General features: G+C 38.4%; 1 protein-coding gene across 1 annotated transcript in view; it reads right to left on the reverse strand.

Moving 5' to 3' along the window:
- The window catches only part of L3MBTL1 (L3MBTL histone methyl-lysine binding protein 1), a 2,277,156-nt gene that overhangs the window by 300,311 nt on the left and 1,956,069 nt on the right, over nt 1–20,776 (reverse strand). The gene's annotated exons all lie outside the window — the stretch shown is intronic.

Raw genomic sequence — 20,776 nt, forward strand, 5'->3', positions numbered from 1 at the left:
GACTTAGGGACACAGGTGCACAGTGGTCTCACCTTCAATAACCACATTGCCACAACAGTCAGGAAATCCTTCTATGTGGCACACCTCACCACTAAGGGCTTTTCATCCAGAAAAAATGAGGTAATTGTCCTACTGTACTCATCCCTCTTTAGACCCATTATAGAGTACAATGCCCCATTTGGTATGTACCTCACAAGACATCTGCAACAGCTGGAAAGGCCACATAAATACCTCACTAAAAGAATCACAGGCCTAAAGCAGATGTCCTATGCTGACCGTCTAAATAAAGTCCAGCTATACTCTGTGGCATATCATCTACTCAGAGGTGATCTCTGCTAAACATACAAGGCCATGTCAAACCCTGAGTTGTTGGAAATGTTCCACTTAAAGATATCCCAATCCCTCAGAGCCACACGCTCCAGGGATCTAAATCTTGTCATCACACTGAACAAAACATGTTGGAGGGATAGGTTCCTGACGAAGAGACTCCCCATACTCTGGAATAGACTGCCCATACATATCAAGCAGAGCGCCTCCTTGGCCCTTTTCAAAAGGAACCTTGAAAATTAGATGGGGGATAGGAAATTTACCTCGGGGATCATGTCAGTCACCCTGCTAGGCAGGGGTCCAGGGAAGTAAATATTGTTGGAAGAAATATCCAGGGAATTGTTATGGCTAGGCTTGTATAGGCCCTAAGGTCGATAGCCTTGCACCAACCTACGAACCTATAAAAACCTTTGCCTAGGATACAGGTTATATGACTCCTTAAGACATTGTGTTTTGCAGGATGGGGCGAAATAGAGATATTTAGTTCCCCAGAAAAGACGGAATCCCTTGGAAGAGGTTGAGGGATTCCCATTGCCAAGTGTACCCTGCTAGCTTACCTTCAGAACCCAGCTGTCCGAAACAATGTGATGTAACAAGCGGAGGTGAATCAGAGACATGGAAAGATTGCTAGGGTGGGAGTAAATAGCCTAAACTGGTGGAGAGTCATGGTGACTGAGAGAACTGCCCTTAAGTATTAGAGGCTTTTCCTTTCTTTATATGATCTCCTTTCCAATGCTTTTTAAAACCCTGTTTGCTGGCTCCTTGGTGCCTAAACTGCACACTGGAGAAGGAAAAATTACTGTTTGTTCTGAAAAGGAGGGTTGAAAAATTTGAAACACTCTTGAATTAGTTTTCTCTTTATATCACAAGTTTTATGCACCACAGCTGCAGACGGGCCAAACAAAACCTGTTTATCCAAAGCAGAATTTAATATCACAGATTTAACATTATCAGAAGATTTTGAGAACAAAGCCAAACAAATGTCTTCAAAACTGATCCAGAAGCTACAGCTCTATAAGAAAAATCAGTAGCATCACAGGTACACTTAAAAACATTCTTAGTCACATGAAAAATAGTTGTAACACAATAATTTAATCATTTTTTAATCTCAGAATAGGATAGGTTAGGAATTAACATCTACACACTCTCAAACAATAACAGTAAAGACTTTAACATATAAGCATGACAGTTTAAGATTTTGAAAATTAAAGCAGTAGAAGAATACAATTTCTTTCCATACTTATCCATTGCTTTTTCATCCTCATCAAGGGGAAATGGGTTAGCAACCATAACTCCTGTAGTAGAAGAACATTTGGATACAGAAATAACTGCTGGATCTGCTTTAGGATTAGAAAGGAGGTACTTTTGTGTTTGGGTACCTTTTATAACTTCAACAACAAAGCCGACCCACCATGGAGAAGTAAATATCTTTGCGATATCTTTAAAAATAATTAAAAGGCTGTAACATCACACAAAACTTTAATAGTAGATGCAATAAATGCAGTAAAACTCTTACAAAAAATAATAATATCTGTTGAGCGCTTTTGGCAAATACCTTCTTCAGATCATAAAACACTTCATTCATAACAATTCCCATTCTATCAGAGACATCATTCATAAAAAGGGGTTTTGACCAATCAATTCTTTTTCTTCTGTTTCCACCCTATTAACAAGGGTTTTAAAGGAAATACACCATTTAAGTCTGGTGTTTTATCTGCTTGTAGATCAGCAATCCACAGGCTTTCAGCTAGTTCAGTTAAATTATGCAGGTCACTCTTCCTAGAAGTTCCAGCTAAAACTTCCAGTATCATAAATTGAAAATTATGGCCTGGGGACTTCAAAATATGGTGAGACAAGGTATTCTCTTTACTTTTTAGTCTAATTTCGCTTAAATATTTTAAAACTCATCTTAAAAGGGCAATTAATTTGCCGATATAAAAGCTTCTGTAGACCTTACAGCTAGCAACATACACCACTTTCTTTGTGTTGCAGTCTGCATAAACATTGAGTTTATATTCTTTTTTAGTAACTGGATGTTGAAAAGTATTACTTGCACTTATACAGGCTTTACACTTACTGCATCTAAAGTTCCTCTCTTTTCTTTATGTTAATTCTTCATCCTGGTATTTCCATTTCTAAATAACAGTTGCTTCAGGTTCTTTTTATTCTTAAAACAAAATCTTGGGGTTTCTCCTACTATGCATCTAATCTCTTTATCAGCTGTCAAAATCTTCCAAGTATTTTTTATTATTTCACAGATTGTCTGTACATCTTGACTATAGGTAAGCGTATATCTTATTCCTGTTTGTTCACTTTGATGTCTCATAGGAGTCTATTCTTGTACATCATGTTGTCTGTGAAAATAGGGTTTTCCTGTTTTCTCTTTCAATTTCTTGATCTCTGTGGCTTCTTTATATAAATCATTTACTTTATGTCTTCTCTTGCAAAGATTTTCTGTCAGTCTTTTAGATTCAGTATCAAAAATAGATTAATTTGTGCAAATCCTAGACGCTTGAAGAAATTGTCTTTGTATAACCTGGGAAAATATATGTCTTGGAAGCATACTATTTCGATGGAGAAGATTTTTTCAACATCACTTTTGAAACATCTGTTGTTCAATAATTCCATTGTTTCTTCTTATCAGAGTAACATCAAGAAAATCCATTCTTTCTTTTGAAGTATGGATTTCAAAGTTCAAGAATCATGTAGTGTTTGTAAGATAATCAAAAATCATGATAGTTGGCCTTCCTGTTCAAAGAAAGAATATGTCATCCACAAACCTTTATATAGAATGGAATGTGTTGTTGCCACATATTTATATCATTAAGCACAAATTCATCTTTCCATTGAGCCAGAACTATATTGGAATAACTATTTGCGCAAGGGGTGCCCATTGTTACTCCCCATTTTTGTAAAAAAAAAAAAAAAACAGTCATCCTTAAAAACTAAACCATTATTTTCCAGGATAAATTCAAGCAGCATACACATTTGTAAAACCTCTCTCCTCTCATAAATGGTTCTCTCAGTTAGAAATCTACACCATACACATTGGGAACAACTGTGAATAAACTCATCACATCCATCGTTACTATCAAAAACTCTATATCCTTGTCAAAAACTTGGAGAAATGCTGAAAGAGAGCACAGAAAATCCTCAGTATCCTTTAATACTGTAGTAGCTTTTGTAAGAGCATTTTTTAGTTTATGATCAATATAGATAGACACAGGCTCTGTAAACTATCTGCTTCCCGATACAACAGGAAGCACTGGGGACTAATGCTATCCTTGTGTATCTTGGGAGCCCCTTTATGTTGGGGATTACTCGAAGATACTCATAAAGAACTTGAATTATTACATAAATAGCCTGTAAGTCATATACATGCTCTTCCATCTTTCGTATAATATTATTTAGTTCAAAGTTCTGTAGTTTCTTATATGTTTTACTATCACTAAGTAGCTCATACATCTTTTTTTCATATGAAAACTTATCCATGAGCACTATCGTTCCTCCTTTATCCACAGACCTTATTATTATGTTGTTACTGTTCATATGTTCCTGCAATGGTCGTATTTCTTCTTTATCCATGTTATAAAAGCCTCGCCCACTATTGTTATTTCATAAGGTAGCAACTTTCTTTTCACAAACCTTAATGAAAGTTTCTACTAAAGAATTCAATGGAGGAACAAATATGCTTGGTTTTCTAAAGGTATTCATACTTTCTTCATTAGGGCGGCCACGGTGGTGCAGCGGTTAGGGTTGCCGCCTCACAGCAAGAGGTTCTCTGGTTCGATCCTTGGCCGGGGCTGCCTTCTGTGCGGAGTCTGCATGTCCTCCCTGTGGTCACATGGGTTTCTTCTGGGTGCTCTGGTTTCCTCCCACATCCCAAAGACATGTTGTAGGTGGTTTGGGCATTCTAAATTGGCCCTAAGCGTGAGTGCGTGTGTGTGTGAGAGTGTGTGTGTGTGTGTGTGTGTGTGTGTGTGTGTGTGTGTGTGTGTGTGTGTGTGTGTGTGTGTGTGTGTACCTTCTGTGGAAGGTTGGGTGCCAGGCTGGCAACTCAACACCGTAAAACTCCATTGCCAATCATGAGCAGACAGGTGATCTGCTGTGGCGACCCCTAACCGGGAAAAGCCGAAAGAAGAAGAGGAATTCACACTTCCTTCATTAATACTTTTAAATATATTACTTTTATTTTATTTTATTTTTTATTTTATTTTACATTTGTTGACTGGGCTAGTCTAACTGGATATATGTCCATTTTCAGTAGAGGCCTGGGGAGATAAGCTCCAACAGAACAGATATCAAAAACAAACAAACAGCTTATATACACACAAAATTCATAAACACTATTAACGGGTAAAAAGAACTTTAAAGGAATAGATTCAGAGATTATCATATAAGCTAGACAATCAATTCATAGTAAAGAGTAATGCAGTTAAAAACACAGACAACAGGTTGTTGCGTAATATAAGAAAAGAGGCATGGTAAACAATAGTTACTATAGTAAAAGGTAGTCTCAATGATCTTAAGCTTCAAGAAGATGCAAATGAGGGTGTATAGTAGGACTAGGGAATGTTGTATTCAAGGACAGTAGGACTTGATTAGAGAGAAGAGGAGGGTAGGCAGAGGCAAGACAGAAGAGCTAATTGCTTAGTCAGGCTTTGTACAGAGGCACAACCAGTGTGATTTGAGGAAGAGTTTGAGTTTACTTTTAAAAAGTAATATAGAGGGCAGTGAGGTAAGTTCATGGGGAAGTAGGTTCCAGGATTTTTCAGCAGTAGTAGAGAAGAGAGAGTCCCCAGCTCTGTTGTTGGATTTTGTAATATTTCCAAGCAGTTTGTGTGATGATCGTAGGGTCTTTAGATTGGTATAGGGGGGTGTTGAGGGTAGAAAGTATGGGAGTATTTGTTGGTTGGTACAGGGTCTTATGGGCAATGGTCAGTTGGTGGAAATTGAGCTGATTGTGCAGTTCAAGCCAAGCAAGCTGCTTTAGATTATAACATTGGTGGGTTCTGAAAGGGTTTCCTGTTGCAAATCTGGTAATGTTATTGTAGGAATGTTCCATTTTACTGAGGTTGTTTTTAGATAGATTTGTAAATATGGGTGAGGCATAGAAGAGGGTAGAGATTAGATGAGTGTGAGAAATGGTTATTCTAGCTGAACGAGAAAGGAAGGGTTTAATCCTATAGAGAGAGACAAGTTTTTTGTTAACAGTTTTAGAGTATTATTGATATGGGTGTCAAAGTTGAATTGAAGTTGAAGTCCCAAGCTCAGAGATGGAATAAAAGAAGCCCACTTTCTGACAGATACTGGATTCCCTTGAACTGACACCAGAATCTAAGCCAATTGTTAAAGTTAATCATTTTTTGTTTGTATTGTGGTATAATTCTTGGAGAAGGTAGAATGCTACTTAAGGCTAGGCTTATACCTGATGTGACACATAGCCTGAGAGCTTAGTCATGTCCCTCTTCATATAGTCCAGTGAGGTATGTCTCAGTCATTCATCCCAACATGGACTATGATGGAGACACACTGATACTTGTGCTTGAGTGACCTGAGTGCTTAAGTGAATTGATGATACTGGCACCTAACAGTAACCCACTCCTTATCCAGCCTAGAGAGGGGAGCAGCATAATGGAGTTATCTATGACCAATACATTAAGTTTTGTGGTGTTATGCCCTATAGGCTCTTTTGTTGAGACACTGGTGTGTATATGTTATTGTATGTTGTTTTTTGCATCTTATGTGTGTAAGTGGTTTCCATTTGGAAGGCCTCTGATCTTTTGGTAAAGTACCTCTGCATATGTGGGTTTATCTGTTGTGTCCTTATTTAGTGTGGGAAGTGTGTGCCTGCTGACAAACTGTTGAGCATTCGATTTCTCCTTATGTGAGAGTCTTGACTCCAATTTCATAGTGTAACTCCATCTCTCACACTACATCAAGTATTTGTTTGTTTCAGGAGTAAGTGGTTTTCAGTACATGAGACAATTACAACGTTACCTCAGGATGCCCATGTCTATCAGGCTGCCCAGACAGATGATGGGAAAATGCCCGTCCATGATAGCAGGCTCTTACTGTATGTTTTATTAGGGAAGAGAATGGGTTAATACTTATTATATGTGTTATTAGGGAGAAGAATGGGTTAATTGTGCAATATTTTATACACCCTACCAATTATCCCTTTTTTAACAGCAGCTTCTCTTCTAGATTTAATTAAAATCTCTTCCAAAGCAGGTCTTTCACTTAGGATTCCCCTATCCGTTTCTTGTTGCCTGTACTCTGATATGAAGTCCTAGAAGGGAAGGCAGGCTCTAGCCAGCAATCCAAATGTCTTCTAGGCCTATTCCCAGTCTATTATCTTTTCCTCTCTAGTTATTTGCTCCCAATACCTTGGTTTCTTTGTCAGCTTTCTCCAATAAATTCCAGCCTCATCTTGCCTATTCTCTGTATCCCAAAATGCAGTCACCCTATCGGCAAAATCTCATTTCTCCATTTTCGTGTTGTCTTAGTTCTTAGAATAATTTTTACTACTTTATGAATATAACAGTCACATTTAATTTCTCCAAGTCTTTTGGATTTCTACTACAATGACAGGAATGGACCCCATTCTTAAGTCTAAGTACGATTAAAGTTCATGAAATTAGTATTGTTTCAATCTTTGATGTCTGCCAAAAATGCTCTTCGCAGCACCTGCAATGTGCCCAGTAATGACTCCTTCTGCAATTCATATGTGGTTACATGTACTGGTAACATACCTAAGTATAACTGTAGATTATTTTCATAAGACCCATTGCTCCTACTGCTATTAGGACTATCTGGGTATCATTCTTCCACATTGCTCTTGTTTCTGCCTGCAGATCCTGATATTTTATGAGTTTGTGTCTCTCTGTACGCAAGACACTGTAGTCACTGGGTGTGGTGATTTCAATGATCAATGCTACTTTTGTCTTCTTTTCATGAACCACTATATCCAGTATTCTAGCATCTATCTTTTGACCTGTTGGTAATAGGAGATCCCATGTGATGTAAACTTCATAATTTTCTATGATGCTTTGTGGGTTGTTTCCAGTGTTTTTCAGCCACTTCAATAACATAATGTTTGCACAATCCCCAGTGCAACAGTCTTGCCACATTATTATGCCTTTCAGTATACAGTCCTTCTGCCATTAGTATGTCACAACCAGCAACGAGGTGTGCAACTGTTTCTAATTCAAGTTTTACAAAACCTACATTTGTCTGTTTCTCCCACATGTTCAATGGACTTTGTAAACCTGCGTGTACGTAGCCCGCTATCTTGGGCCACCAATATTAACCTTTCATCTTTTGGTTTGAATTCACCTCTCCTTAACCATTCCTGCATTCATTCCTGATCAACATGAGGTTCTTCCAGAAGTTTTCTGTACTTGCAACTATATTTATGCATTTTCCACATTTCTTGCCTTCTCATCTGGTCCTTCCTTCACCTTATATTCTTTCTTTTGTTTTTTTTGACACCTTCAGTTGCTGCCTGATTTTTATCTACTTCTGGTTTGATTTCCATTCCTGTTTGACACCAATATGCTTCTGCCATATTAAGCAGCGAAGTCATCTTAGATTTATTCTTCTCATGTTTCAAAACTTTCACTATGTTTGGCTCTTGTGAGGTCAGCAGATATGTGTGGAGTCCCACGACTGCAGATCTCTACATGAAATCAATTTCAAGGAGGCCCATCCCTCCTTTGGAATGGGGAATATATAATCTTGGTATGCACTGATTTTTATAAATCATTTGGTGAGCATGAAGCATCCTTCTTGTTTTCCTATCTAATTTATCCAACACATTTTGGGGCCAGTCAATTACTCCAAAACTTTAAGTTTGGACAGGAAGAGCAAATTGGTTTATGGCTTGGATTTTGCTCCTAGATGTCAACACTGTTTTCAGGATTAATTTAAGTCTTCTAAAGTACTCCTTACTAAGTTTTATTCACATTTGTTCATGTTTTATTGTTGATCCTTCCTCAATTCCCACATATGTATATACTCCCTCTTGCTAAAGTTCTTTTATATCACATTCTTGCCCCAAACTGACATTTTCCTGGTGCTGCAGTTTTCCTGCTTTAATGGTTGCTTTTGTACATTTATCAAGACCAAATGACATTCTTATATCATCTGAAAAAGTTTTGACAATTTGCAGTTGTACTTTCAGTTCTTCATCTGATGGGCTATACTGTTTTAAATCATCGACAAAGAGAAGATGAGAAGTCTTTACACTTTGTTGTTTTCTAGGAGCCAAATTATAGACATTCCTAGGCTGTTAAGTAGACAGCTTAATGGGTTAAGGGCAAAGCAGAATAGCAGCAGTGACAGAGAGACACCCTGGAATATCCCCCTTTGAATATTATGGCTGCTGTTATTCTCCTTAAGGATCTGCATCTGAAATCCCACTCTCTCTTTATTTCTTGAATTTCCCCAATTTCATCAACCCTTTTCACTTTGAATTGTAGCTTTCTGCTTGTGTTATGTATATGGGCATTTATTGTGCAACTCTAAAATATCCCTTAAAATCATGTAATCCTACACCACCACCACCATGTTCTATTGGAAGGATCAACTTATCCCAATTCACCCTTACCCTCTTCCACTCTCAGATAAATTCCTTCAACTTTTTATTAATTAATCTCCACAATGTCTCCTCTCATTGATAAAGATATGCCTGACCTATGTATAAAACTAAAGGGACTAAAAACATTTTTATTGCTTCTTTCTTGCTATCCATATCCATACACAAGGCCTTCCAGTTTCTCAATTTTTGTATTATCTTTTGTTTAGTCTGTTCACACATATCCTCAGTTGTCATAGCATAAGCCTTTTTAATCCATACACTTAAATACTTAATTTTATCATGTCCCAAAAATATGGTATTGCTCAAACAATTATTGTGTGTGTACATAATTTACAGCTATAGTGTGTGGGCCAGATTCAATAAAGTCTACACTAAGTGCAAGGGTGCCCATAACCGGCTGACAGGGAGATTCATTTTCTTTTAAATAAAAAAAAAAAAAAAAAATTTTAAAGGGTGTTCTACTTTAAGAACATCCTTTGCGTCCAGTCGCACAGATGCTTCTGCTTTTGTGCAACTGACAGTTTACATCTTCATTTTCTGCTCCCGCACAATTTGAATTCCAAAAGACGTATGGACTACGCAGATGAAGGTACAAGTGGGAGGTAAGTGTGTGCGTGTGTGTGTGTGTGTGTGTGTGTGTGTGTGTGTGTGTGTGTATGTGTTTAAATGTTTAAGAGATTAAGAGGTATGTGTCTGTGTGAGAAATAGGTAGGGGCATTACCATAAAGAAATTAATGGAGTTAGAGATAACTATTTAAAAAAAGATCAGAGTCATGCTTCATTCAGAGATACTTTCAGCTAGTAATGCTTGCTGCTTGAGTATCCATTCTTCTTGGTAGCAAGGCTAGAAAGGAGAAACAAAAGGCTGCTTTAGCTGCACGCTTGCCTGAGGCCATCTAGTAGATTAGACTGAATGTTCATAACATACATTTTCGTCACTCAAACAGCATTAGGCTTATTGGTTGTCTGGACCTCAAACAGTTGCCAATGAACTTTCTCATAAAACAGATGGACAGTGTTTCTTTCATTATGTGGTATACAATCTTTTTCAGCAAGGCTTATGATAAGGTTCCTGTTATTAGAGATGGGTGCCATAGAAAATGTTCTAATCCTTGTAGGTGTCCTTATGTGACACATCAGTAAAAACAACATGCTTATTTTGTAATGGACTGTGCTTCTTTTGTTCTCTGTACGATATGGGCAATTAAAATGTATGTAAATATCATGAATGAGGATCACTGGCTCACACAGGGGAGCTTAAAGAAGCAGTCTATCTGACAATTTTAGGCTTTTATTGAATTCCAACCCTCTGGTGTTTCAGGCCACGTTTATGAATCCAGGCAAAAACAGGAACAAACTGTATGTGACAATATATAACACTGATTGTATTTTAAAATGCCATCAACATTGAAAGTTATTTTAATAATAGGGTAGACAAAAGCCAAAGTAAAAAAAAATAATACAGAAGAGACAACAGGTGTGTTGTTTGTTTTTTACTTGGTTTGTTCTTTGCCCTTTACTAAAGTGTGGTTTCCATCATTTGTTTATGATATGGGAATAAAAATGTGATACAATAGAAGTATATCTATAGTACTTACATTTACTGCACTTGAAAGTACCCTTCTGCATATGTGACACATCGTTATGAATGCTGGAAACTTGAATGTTTATTTCATGCACTCTAGCTAATTTGAATTTGTCATTAAAATACCCAAATATTTAGAAATCAGTGCTGCTGCTGTCAATAGTGTGTTTCACAATATTGGCAAACTTATCAATATTTCTTTTATCACTTTTGTTACCACCCATTCAGAAAACAACAGACTAGTGTCAGTCACACCAGTGTTGTGGAATAAAAAAAATAATTCCTACTAATGACTTTCTCAGCATAATTTTTCTCTAAAAAATTCCCCTTGTCACATTCTTTGTTATTTGTAGTATATCTAGAGGCCTTTGAAATTTGTGATTTAACTATGTTACTGTGAAAGTATTTCACATGGAAACTCTTCTAACACAAATATGAATTAACTTGGAAAGGTTTTCTGTACAATCCATTACATATTTCTCCACTGTCATCTTATTAATAGTTACAGCTAAACAATTCACAGAATACAAATAAATTTCAGAACAAAAAAAAAAAAACAGAAAATCAGCAGTAATGATAACCTATAAAGCCATAAAAAAAACTGAAATTGTGCTATGCCACAATATACAATGCAGTCATGTATGTACTTTGTACAGATCTTTTATATAGTGTGCTATGCCACAATATACAAAAGATCTCCTGTACAAAGTACATACATGACTGCATTGTTATGAAATGCTTTCTTATCTGATTAATCCCACTTGGCTAACACTATATCAGTATGGGAGGGGGCCATAGGTGCTCCCAGGCGTGTCTCAGTTTTCTGGTGCTGTGAAACATGATTTCAGTAAACATAAAAAAAAAAAATAAAATAATAATTTCCAACAATAGGTCCAAGTTGTTATTCACTAATTTTGAATCCTAAGTTTGTTATATTTAAAAAACTAAAAGTTTCTAAACCATATTTATGTGATATTGCTGTATGTAACTAGCATCTGCAGCAGCAAATCACAATAAAACCTTCAGCAGTACCTCATTTCGAAAAAATGCTTGTAATCTGTAAAAGTTATAGTGTCAGAAATGAGTTATTCTACACTTCCATGAACAGCAGTGGTTTCTGTTACATCTGGTTGATTCACTCTTTGTGTACACATTCTGAATTTAAAAACAGCCCTACTATAATGCTTGTGCATTAAATGATTGCAGTAAATGCACATATAGTGGACATTTTGAGGTAACCTTTATGAATCCCCTCTTTTTCATAAAATTGAATGAAATTATTTAGTTTTTTTTTTTTGGTACTTACCTGACACATTTTGTTCTAATCTGTTGTTATGCTGGTTTGTGTTTGCAAGGAGTCTTCTAAAAAGAAGTACCGGGAAGGAAGATAAATCCAGATAATAACGAACAAACAAATAACTCAGCAAAACAGCAATATCTGGACACACAGCTGAAAACGTCAATGAAAACACTGGTAAAACAGCGACAAATACTTTAAAAAGTTTTAATATACGGAGTAAGCGCTTTCACAGTAAAATTCCAAGAACTACTTCATGATGAATTTTACTGTGAAAGCGCTTACTCCGTATATTAAAACTTTTTAAAGTATTTGTCGTTGTTTTACCAGTGTTTTCATTGACATTTTCAGCTATGTGTCCAGATATTGCTGTTTTGCTGATTTGCTTTGTGTTTGCAATGCATGTGATCTTTTAGTTTTTGTTAATTTTATAATTGCTTTGGTTACATGTTTTATATTTTTGTTTGTTTTTGTGGATTTTTTGCATGATGTATTGTGTGTTTGTTATAGCTTGAGTTGTTTACTTAATTTTGACTTCCCTACTTTGTACTTTTCATAATGGCTTCTTAAAGTGCTTATCAAGACCCACTGTTTAAAGGCGATCACTATACAGTAAAAAAGAGACCTTTCTTTTATTTCTACATGTGCATACATGGAGCTAATACATATATGAGCACGAAGGATGCTGGAGCTAAGTACCCCACATGGGGATTGCATAAAGGCTTGTACCCTATGCAAAAATGCATATTTTATCTCATGAAGGTGAGTTTTTAGTGAGCTGAACTCAACATGAGTTGCAGTGGGCAGTTTTGCATTTATGCACTTATACACCTCAGAAATATAATGATTAGTGCTCAGAATTATGTTTTTATGCGTCTCTCATTTCTTCTAGCATGTCAAAGGGTCAGTTGCTAGCGTCCTCTCCTGCTCAGCTGGTGAATGGGAATATTGAGGCAATGTTACAATTGCCTCATGTACACAGACAACCCTCTCCTCCTCCTCCCACAAAACACAAATACATGCGAGAGATGCAACTATATAGCCAAACTGGAGGCTGAGCTCTCTCAGCTCAGGACTGGCAAAACCAGACAGGAGGAGAAGGTAACCACACACACCATAAACCCAGTCTCACATAGAACTATCACAACTACAAATCAAACACATAAACACACAAAGACATACTCGGAGGCACTGATCAAAAATCTACCAAAACAGCAGAGGCCTCCAAAGCAGACACCCAAACAACTGCCACCTCATGACATAACACAAGCAACACATAGATCACAAAGTCAGTGTGCAAATCAGTCAGAGCCCTTAAGGCCAAACACAATGCCAGACACACTTGTCATAGGTGACTCCATAGTCAGACACACTGACATCCCACTCACCAGACTGAACAAGGAGAGGGTCACAGTAAGCTGCCTGTCGGGCTAGAATCCGCCACATAACACAAGCACTCAGGTCACTCCACAGCAAGTACAAGTATGACTCAGTCACTGTCCATGCCGGTGTGAATGACCTGAGACGTACCTCCCTGGACTACATGAAAAGAGACATAAAGGAGCTCTCAGATTATGTAGCCCAGGCTGGTATGACCCTGACCCTGAGCAGTATCCTACCTTCACCAAGAATGATGCCACAATACAGAGACAAAATGATCAGTTTTAATAATTGGCTTAATTTCTGGTGTCATTCTAAGGGGATCCAATGTCTGTCTGTCTGGAATGACATGCTTGACAAGCCATGCTGCTTCGCAAGGGACGGCTTGCACCTGTCACCCCTGGGTTTCCGGATATTGGCAAAGGCTCTTGCCACCCCCATAGTGCCTTTTTTAGACAAGGCTCAAATTCTAAACCCACCGCCCTAGAAAACAATAATGGAAAAAAACTAAGGGTAATGCTGCTCAATGCCAGAAGTCTAAATCTCAAGATGCACACCCTCAAAGCCCTCCTCAGTATGGAGAACATCGATGTCTGTGATGTGACTGAAACCTGGTTCAAGGCTCCTGACAGCACCCCGGCACTATCAGGTTTTACCTCATATCATGCGTTCCGGCCCCAAAACCCGGACCGTACCACAAAAGGAGGGGTGTATCCATATTCATCAAGGATACCCACACCTCCAGGCTGGTGGCAACTCACGAAGCATCAGAGACCATTCAGGTGCAATTAACCATAGGCAAAACTGCTCTACAGTTTGTAGCATGTTACAGGCCACCCTCTCAAACTCAGGAACCCCACACAGCCTTCCTGAAGACACTGGAGAGTATAAATGTCTCTCCAAACACCATCATATTGGGTGACTTCAACTACCCAAACATAGACTGGGAACATTACTCAAGCCCCAATACCCTAGCCCAAAGGTTCCTGGAGTTCATAAACTCAAATGCTATGGAACAACTTGTCACCATTCCCACAAGAGGTGAAAATATACTAGACCTGATCATCACAAACATGGGGACAAAATGCTCCACACCAGAAGTATATCCCTCATTGGTGAGATCAGACCATAAACTAATCTCACTGGAGATCCACATCCCGCCCCCCCCCCCCACAAAAAAGACCACAGTGAAGAACTTCTCAAAAGCCAACTTCACACTTCTTAAGACTGGTGTGGTATCCTTCAAGGCCCCTGAGCCATTGGAAACCACAACCCATGCTGCTGAATCCCTTACAAATGCTTTCTACGAGCACCTCCAGGATTGCATGGATCAAGCAATCCCAAATAAAATCAAGACCCTTTCCACCAAAGGCAAGCGCCGATCTGGTGGACCCCAGCCATAAACAAACTTTACAACAAGAGGAGAAAGCTACTACAAGATAGAGCAAAATCCCTAAAAGGGAAGACATCTCTGATCAATACTAGTAAAAAACTACAATCACTCATAAAATCATCCAAGGCCAACTTTGAGAGAAAAATCGCCAAGGACTCAAAAGACAATCATAAGGCCTTCTTTAGCTATGTTAGAAATCTGGGTGGAAACTCCCAGATATGCTCAGAATTAGTCCAAAATGATACAAAAATCACTGAACCCACAGACATTGCAAACATACTGGCAGACAGGTTCAGTGAAAATCCCAAAAGGAGAAATATCTATCCCAGCAGAGTGTAGCCTCCCAATCATCTCAAATGCCCAGGTGAGAGCTGCTCTCTCTAAAGCTAAAAACACAGCATCAATGGGACCGGATGGTGTCCCCGACTGTGTGCTACACAAACACAATGAGGAACTAAACCCACACATAAGGCTGCTGTTTAATCTTAGCCTTACCACAGGATACGTTCCCAAAGAGTGGTGTACGGCAACTGTGGTCCCACTCCACAAAGGCGGTGCTTCTACGGACCCTGGTAATTACCGCCCCATAAGCTTAACAAGCCTGGTCTGCAAAGCTATGGAGAGGATCATAATGGAACTCATAAATAAAGACATAGGGGACCTACAGACATTGGATCCTACCCAATTCGGCTTTGTCAAGGGCAGATCATGCCTCTTGAACTTGGTCAACTTTTTTGAAACAGTCACCAAGGCCATTGATGAGGGTAAGGCAGTTCACACAGCCTACCTTGACCTTGCAAAAGCTTTCAACACAATACCCCACTCGGGTATCATAGAAAAGCTCACCAGCTTAAATGTAAACCCATATGTCACAAGATGGGTTGCAAACTGGCTCAAGGACAGAACCCACAGGGTTAGAGTTGCTGGTGCCATGTCAGACTCCAAGCCGGTCACAAGCGGTGTCCCACAGGGCTCAGTCCTGGGCCCCCTCTTGTTCGGCATCTACTTTTCAGAAGTGCAGGCAAACATAGGAGGATTGTGGCTGACAAAGTTTGCAGATGACAGCAAACTGGGCGCCATAGTTGAAAATCCATCAGACACAGATATCCTTCAGCGAGGTCTCATAGAAACGGATAACTGGTGCCAGAGCCATGGCCTTAAGCTAAATGCCAAAAAATGTATAGTCATACCCTTTGGTAAAAACAAGGTAACCCCAAGTTACCACATAGGTGGCAATCCATTAAGCACAGAAGAGGTTATCAGGGACCTGGGAACCCAAGTTGACAGTAACCTTTCTTTTGACACTCACATTGCCAAAGTGGTTAGGAGGACCTTCTACATTGCCCACCTGATTATGAAGGGATTCACATCCAGATCAAGGGAGGTCATTGTTCCCCTGTACTCTTCACTTATCAGACCAATGATCGAGTACAATGCCCCATTCGGAATGTATCTTACCTGACACCTGCAGCAATTGGAAAGACCCCAAAAGTTCCTCACCAAAGGGATAAAGGGGCACAAAAATATGCCATATGCTGCCCGACTGAAGAAACTCCAGCTCTATTCAGTCGCATACTGTCTGCTCAGAGGTGACCTGTGCCTGACATACAAGGCCATGTCCAACCCGGAATTAATGGACATGCTCCACCTCAAAAAATCCAAATCCACCAGAGCCACAAGAGCAAGAGACTTAAACCTCAACACGGATATAAATAGGACGTGCTGGAGGGACAGATTCATCACCCAGAGACTCCCTATGCTGTGGAACAGAATCCCGGTCCATGTGAGACAGAGCACCTCGCTGGCTCTGTTCAAGAGGAATCTTGACCAGTGGATGGGAGATCGTAGGTTTACCCCGGGGATCATCTCTGTATCACTGCTGGACAGAGGCACGGCAAACTAATGGGTATAGTATTCTTCAACCTAAGGGGTGGTGAAAGCCACACAACTCTGGCTAGGCTTATAAATGCCCTAGGGCAGATAGCCCAGTATGAGCCTATGAACCTAAACCTATGAACCTATAACATGCTAATGGCTGAATAGCCCACTCCCTGCTTAAACAATATAATGTAAGGAGGGGGTCTCTAAAATCTATAGGTATAGTAACCAATAAAGCTTAAGAGAAATTTTATTTTATAAAGTATATCTTATACCACATTTCATGTATGAAGTACAAATTTCTTCAGTAGTAGTATCTGCTCTGACAAGGTTCATAGGTGAATACTAGGCTAACTGCTCTAAAGCACAGTTTTAAGCCTAGCTAATAACTTGAGGTCAGAACCAAACCCTGTATCTTGTATCTGTGAAGTAAAGACCTTAACCATTTTGCTAAACCCGGCCCTCCCCCTGTTGATCAACACATATGTCCAGAGATACAGTGCTGTAAAAGAAACATTAATTTATATCTTAAGTGCATCAAATTAAAGGGTTTACTTTTTCTTTATATAAAATAACACTGCTGAGGATGTGACAAGTCTGAGAGGGTGCAATGTGTTTTAGTCAGACACATTAGCAGTAGTATCACAGCTTGTACTGTGTGAGAAAGCACAGTTTATAAAATCGTATCAGCTTGATTCTACATTTCAGGCACAAGAGCTAGAAGCAGGAAACCAGTGACAAAGTAATGTTTGCAAAGCTGAATTATTTTTTTTCATGGCTTATTCTTTGTTAGCACTGAGGCTGTGCGAATGAAAACTGGAGCTGAATTTAAGTCTTTGTTTAAGTATTCTGGTAATTCACTAGCATCACTTAAACTTGGTTCAGCCATGCTCTTCTGTTACTTTTATATTGGTGAGACAGGTAGAAATCTCCACACTGGAATAATGCAGTATCTGCATGACAGTAAACACAATTATTCTGATACCTGAATAGCCAAGCATTTTGATGAATGTCATAATCTACAGTGAAATGATTTTAGATTAAAGATTGTCATTTCAAAGGAAACAGAATCTTTTGTACACAAAGTAACTGAAGAATATATTTCACTGCAGTACACAAATAACCCATGACAAGAACAATTATTTACTTAAGTGCTGTAGTATCCACTTTTATCTCACACTATGCCATACTGTTAAAATAGTTACTACAGATGTACAGGAAAGTACACACACAATCACAAAAGATAACTAGTCAGGATACACCACGAGACACCTTCTTCAACGAAAAGTCTTTATTCCAATAAGTAAACTGTTTACTTATTGGAATAAAGACTTTTCGTTGAAGAAGGTGTCTCGTGGTGTATCCTGACTAGTTATCTTTTGTGATTTCGTGATACGCTTGCTACAGGATACTTCAGGGAGTTGAGCGGCAATTGAGTTTTCTTTTTGATGTACAGGAAAGTCTAATGGAAGCTGTATTCACCCAGATACAGCTTGGCACCATCAGCATTTGGTTTGGACATCTAAGATAGGCAGTGCAATATCACACAGTTCTCACTATTCTTCCTTATGGAGGTAGATTGCTACATATGTAGCTTTAAAGGTTACCATGTGTGACATCTTGATTATTTTAAAAATAATTGATTCTTATACAGTTTTAATATAATATACAAAACAGCCTGTCATTATTTATACTGCACATATTCACAATATTTACAATATTTCTACTGTGCAGGGTTTGAATATCTGTTTTTTTTAATTAATCTTCTAACATCGATGTATTCCAGTGATCACAGTGCAAACCACACATTCAAAAATAATGAAATATTAAAAGTAGAACTAATTAAGGAAACCAATATAGCATTGCTGGGATCCCTGGAATATGCTGGCATTAGGATGCACATTCCCGGTTGGTAAGAAAACATACAAACTGGCAAGAAGCCAAAAAGGAACAGAAATGTTAGTAATTCATTATTGCCATTGGTGGAGTCATGTAGTGACGTGCCAGAGCACTGCAAATTTATTTTATTTTATTTTACATTTGTTTACTGGGAAAGTCCAACTGGACAAGCTGTCCTTTTTCAGTGGAAGTCCAGGGAGAAAAGCTCCACATGAATACATCCAGAGATTATACAAAGCTGCAGTAATATAACAGAGACAGTGCATATATACATACAAAAATGGATGCCTATGCACAATGATATAGAACATATAGTAGAGCAGATTATTAAATTGAGACAGTACAGCATTTTTACAGTTTGCAGAGATTTATACATCATTTTCTTTACAGTAGATATTGCCAGACTTCAATTAAGGTTGAAAAGCAGTTTAAAACAACAGAGCTAAAAAAAATTACAGCAGTTTTGTAGTACTGTTCCTAGGGAGCCTAGTATTTAAAGATAGTTTGTTATTATCCAGGGTTAGCACAAGGGCATATCCATGTATTAGATGGATGGGTTTTAAGGAACTTTTTGAATTTGACAGTGCTCATTGTGTTTTTTATGTTGAGGGGCAGAGAGTTCCATAATTTAGCTATGTAGTTAGAGTACAGGGATTCTCCAGCTGTGTTGTTAGCTGTAGAGATCTTTAACAGTGATTTGTTTGTGGAATGAAGGACTCATTAAGTTGAGTAGGGTTGGAAAATATTGTGAAGGCTAGGGGTTTTGTCTAGATGGTAAAATAATTGAGAGGCTGTTGTCAGCTGGTTGTAGGCTAAGAGGTTAGGTAGTTCTAACCAACTGAGTTGTCTTAATGCCAGGCAGTGATGAGACTTATGCATAGATTCAGTGGCAAACGTTGCGATTTTATTGTAGCAGGTGTTGAGTTTAGTTATTTCTGATTTCCTTAGATTGGTGAAAATAGGAGATGCGTAGAGGAGGGTAGAGACAAGGTGAGTTCTAGCAGTGGTGTTTTTTTGTGTCACTTGCTAAAAATTGTTTATTCTGGTATAGAAGTCCGAGTTTTTTGTGGACTTTCTTTATTGACTGGTCTATCTGATTGTCGAATATCAAGTGGCTATCAATGATCACACCGAGAAGTTTAGTGTTGGATATTGGAGTAATATTTGTATTGTTTGCTGATGAGATTTTGAAGGTTGGGTCAGGCATTCTTGTGGGAAAAAAGCATAAGTTTAGTTTTATTGGGATTAAGAATGGGCTGAACAGTAGTTAGCCAACATTCAATAGAAGAGAATGACTGCTGGGTAGCTATTTGAAGTTGTTGTAGTGTGGGGGCAGCACATCTTAGAGCAGAGTCATTTGTATACCGGACAAAGGATGCATGCAGAGTAGAGGTATGGAGATTGTTAGTAAAAAAAGGTGAAGAGGAGGGGACCCAGGATAGAGCCCTGTGGTACTCCGAGTGACTGGTAGAAGTGGAAAAAGACTGTGTTGCCATTTCCCTGCCTGCTGACATCCTGTCAGATAATCCTGGAACCATGCAAGTGAGGACTGGCTAAGTTTTAGATCAGAAAACGCTGTGACAAGTTTACTATGAGAGACAGTATTGAAAGCTTTGGATAAGTCAAGAAAGATAGAGAATACAAATCTGCAGTCATTTCTATGTTGATAAACAGTGTTAGTGAAGGACATCAGGGCAGTAGTAGTACTATGTTTTGGTCAGAATCCATGCTGAATTTTAAACAGGGGGCTACTAGTTAAGAGATAGTTTAGCAACTGGGAGTGAATGCATCTCTCTAATATTTTGAACAAGGGTGATAAGATTGCAATAGGATGGTAGTTGGACAGTTTAGTTGATTTTCCACCTTTATGCAATGGTGATTGATTTAGTTCAGCTGCAGTGTATTCTGCAGTCTTTGGATTCAGTGTTATACATTTCATTAATGTGTGGTACCGTGTTTTAAATGTTTGTACTTGTAACATGTTGTGCAGTTATCCAGATTTTTGCCTCATATTTTCGGTTTCTTTCTCATAAAATTGTGTTTTTCTGGAAAATCATTGAGGACTGACCTCAGAAAATAATAGCAGACATTTGAGCTTTAGACTTCATATCATTCAGAAAATGCATACTAATGCAAAACAAGTTGTTCTATCCACTTTCTAAGGAGGTAGGGAGAAGAATGTGTGTGACTCATACCTCTCAACTGTACAGATTTTCACAGAATGTCCAGATTTTTGCATTATATTTTGGTCTGTTCCTCATAAAAATTCTGCTTTTGACAAATCACTGGGATGAGCCAAGGATTGAAGTTATTAAATAAATGACATGCATTTGAGTTTCAGACTTGATATCCTTCAGAAAATATATTCTAACACAAATCCTGTTCTAGCAACTTTCTAAATGTGTACCTAGGTGT

This window comes from Protopterus annectens, chromosome 12.part0 (genome assembly GCF_019279795.1).
Source record: "Protopterus annectens isolate FY-2018-M chromosome 12.part0, PAN1.0, whole genome shotgun sequence".
Lineage (NCBI taxonomy): Eukaryota > Metazoa > Chordata > Ceratodontiformes > Protopteridae > Protopterus > Protopterus annectens.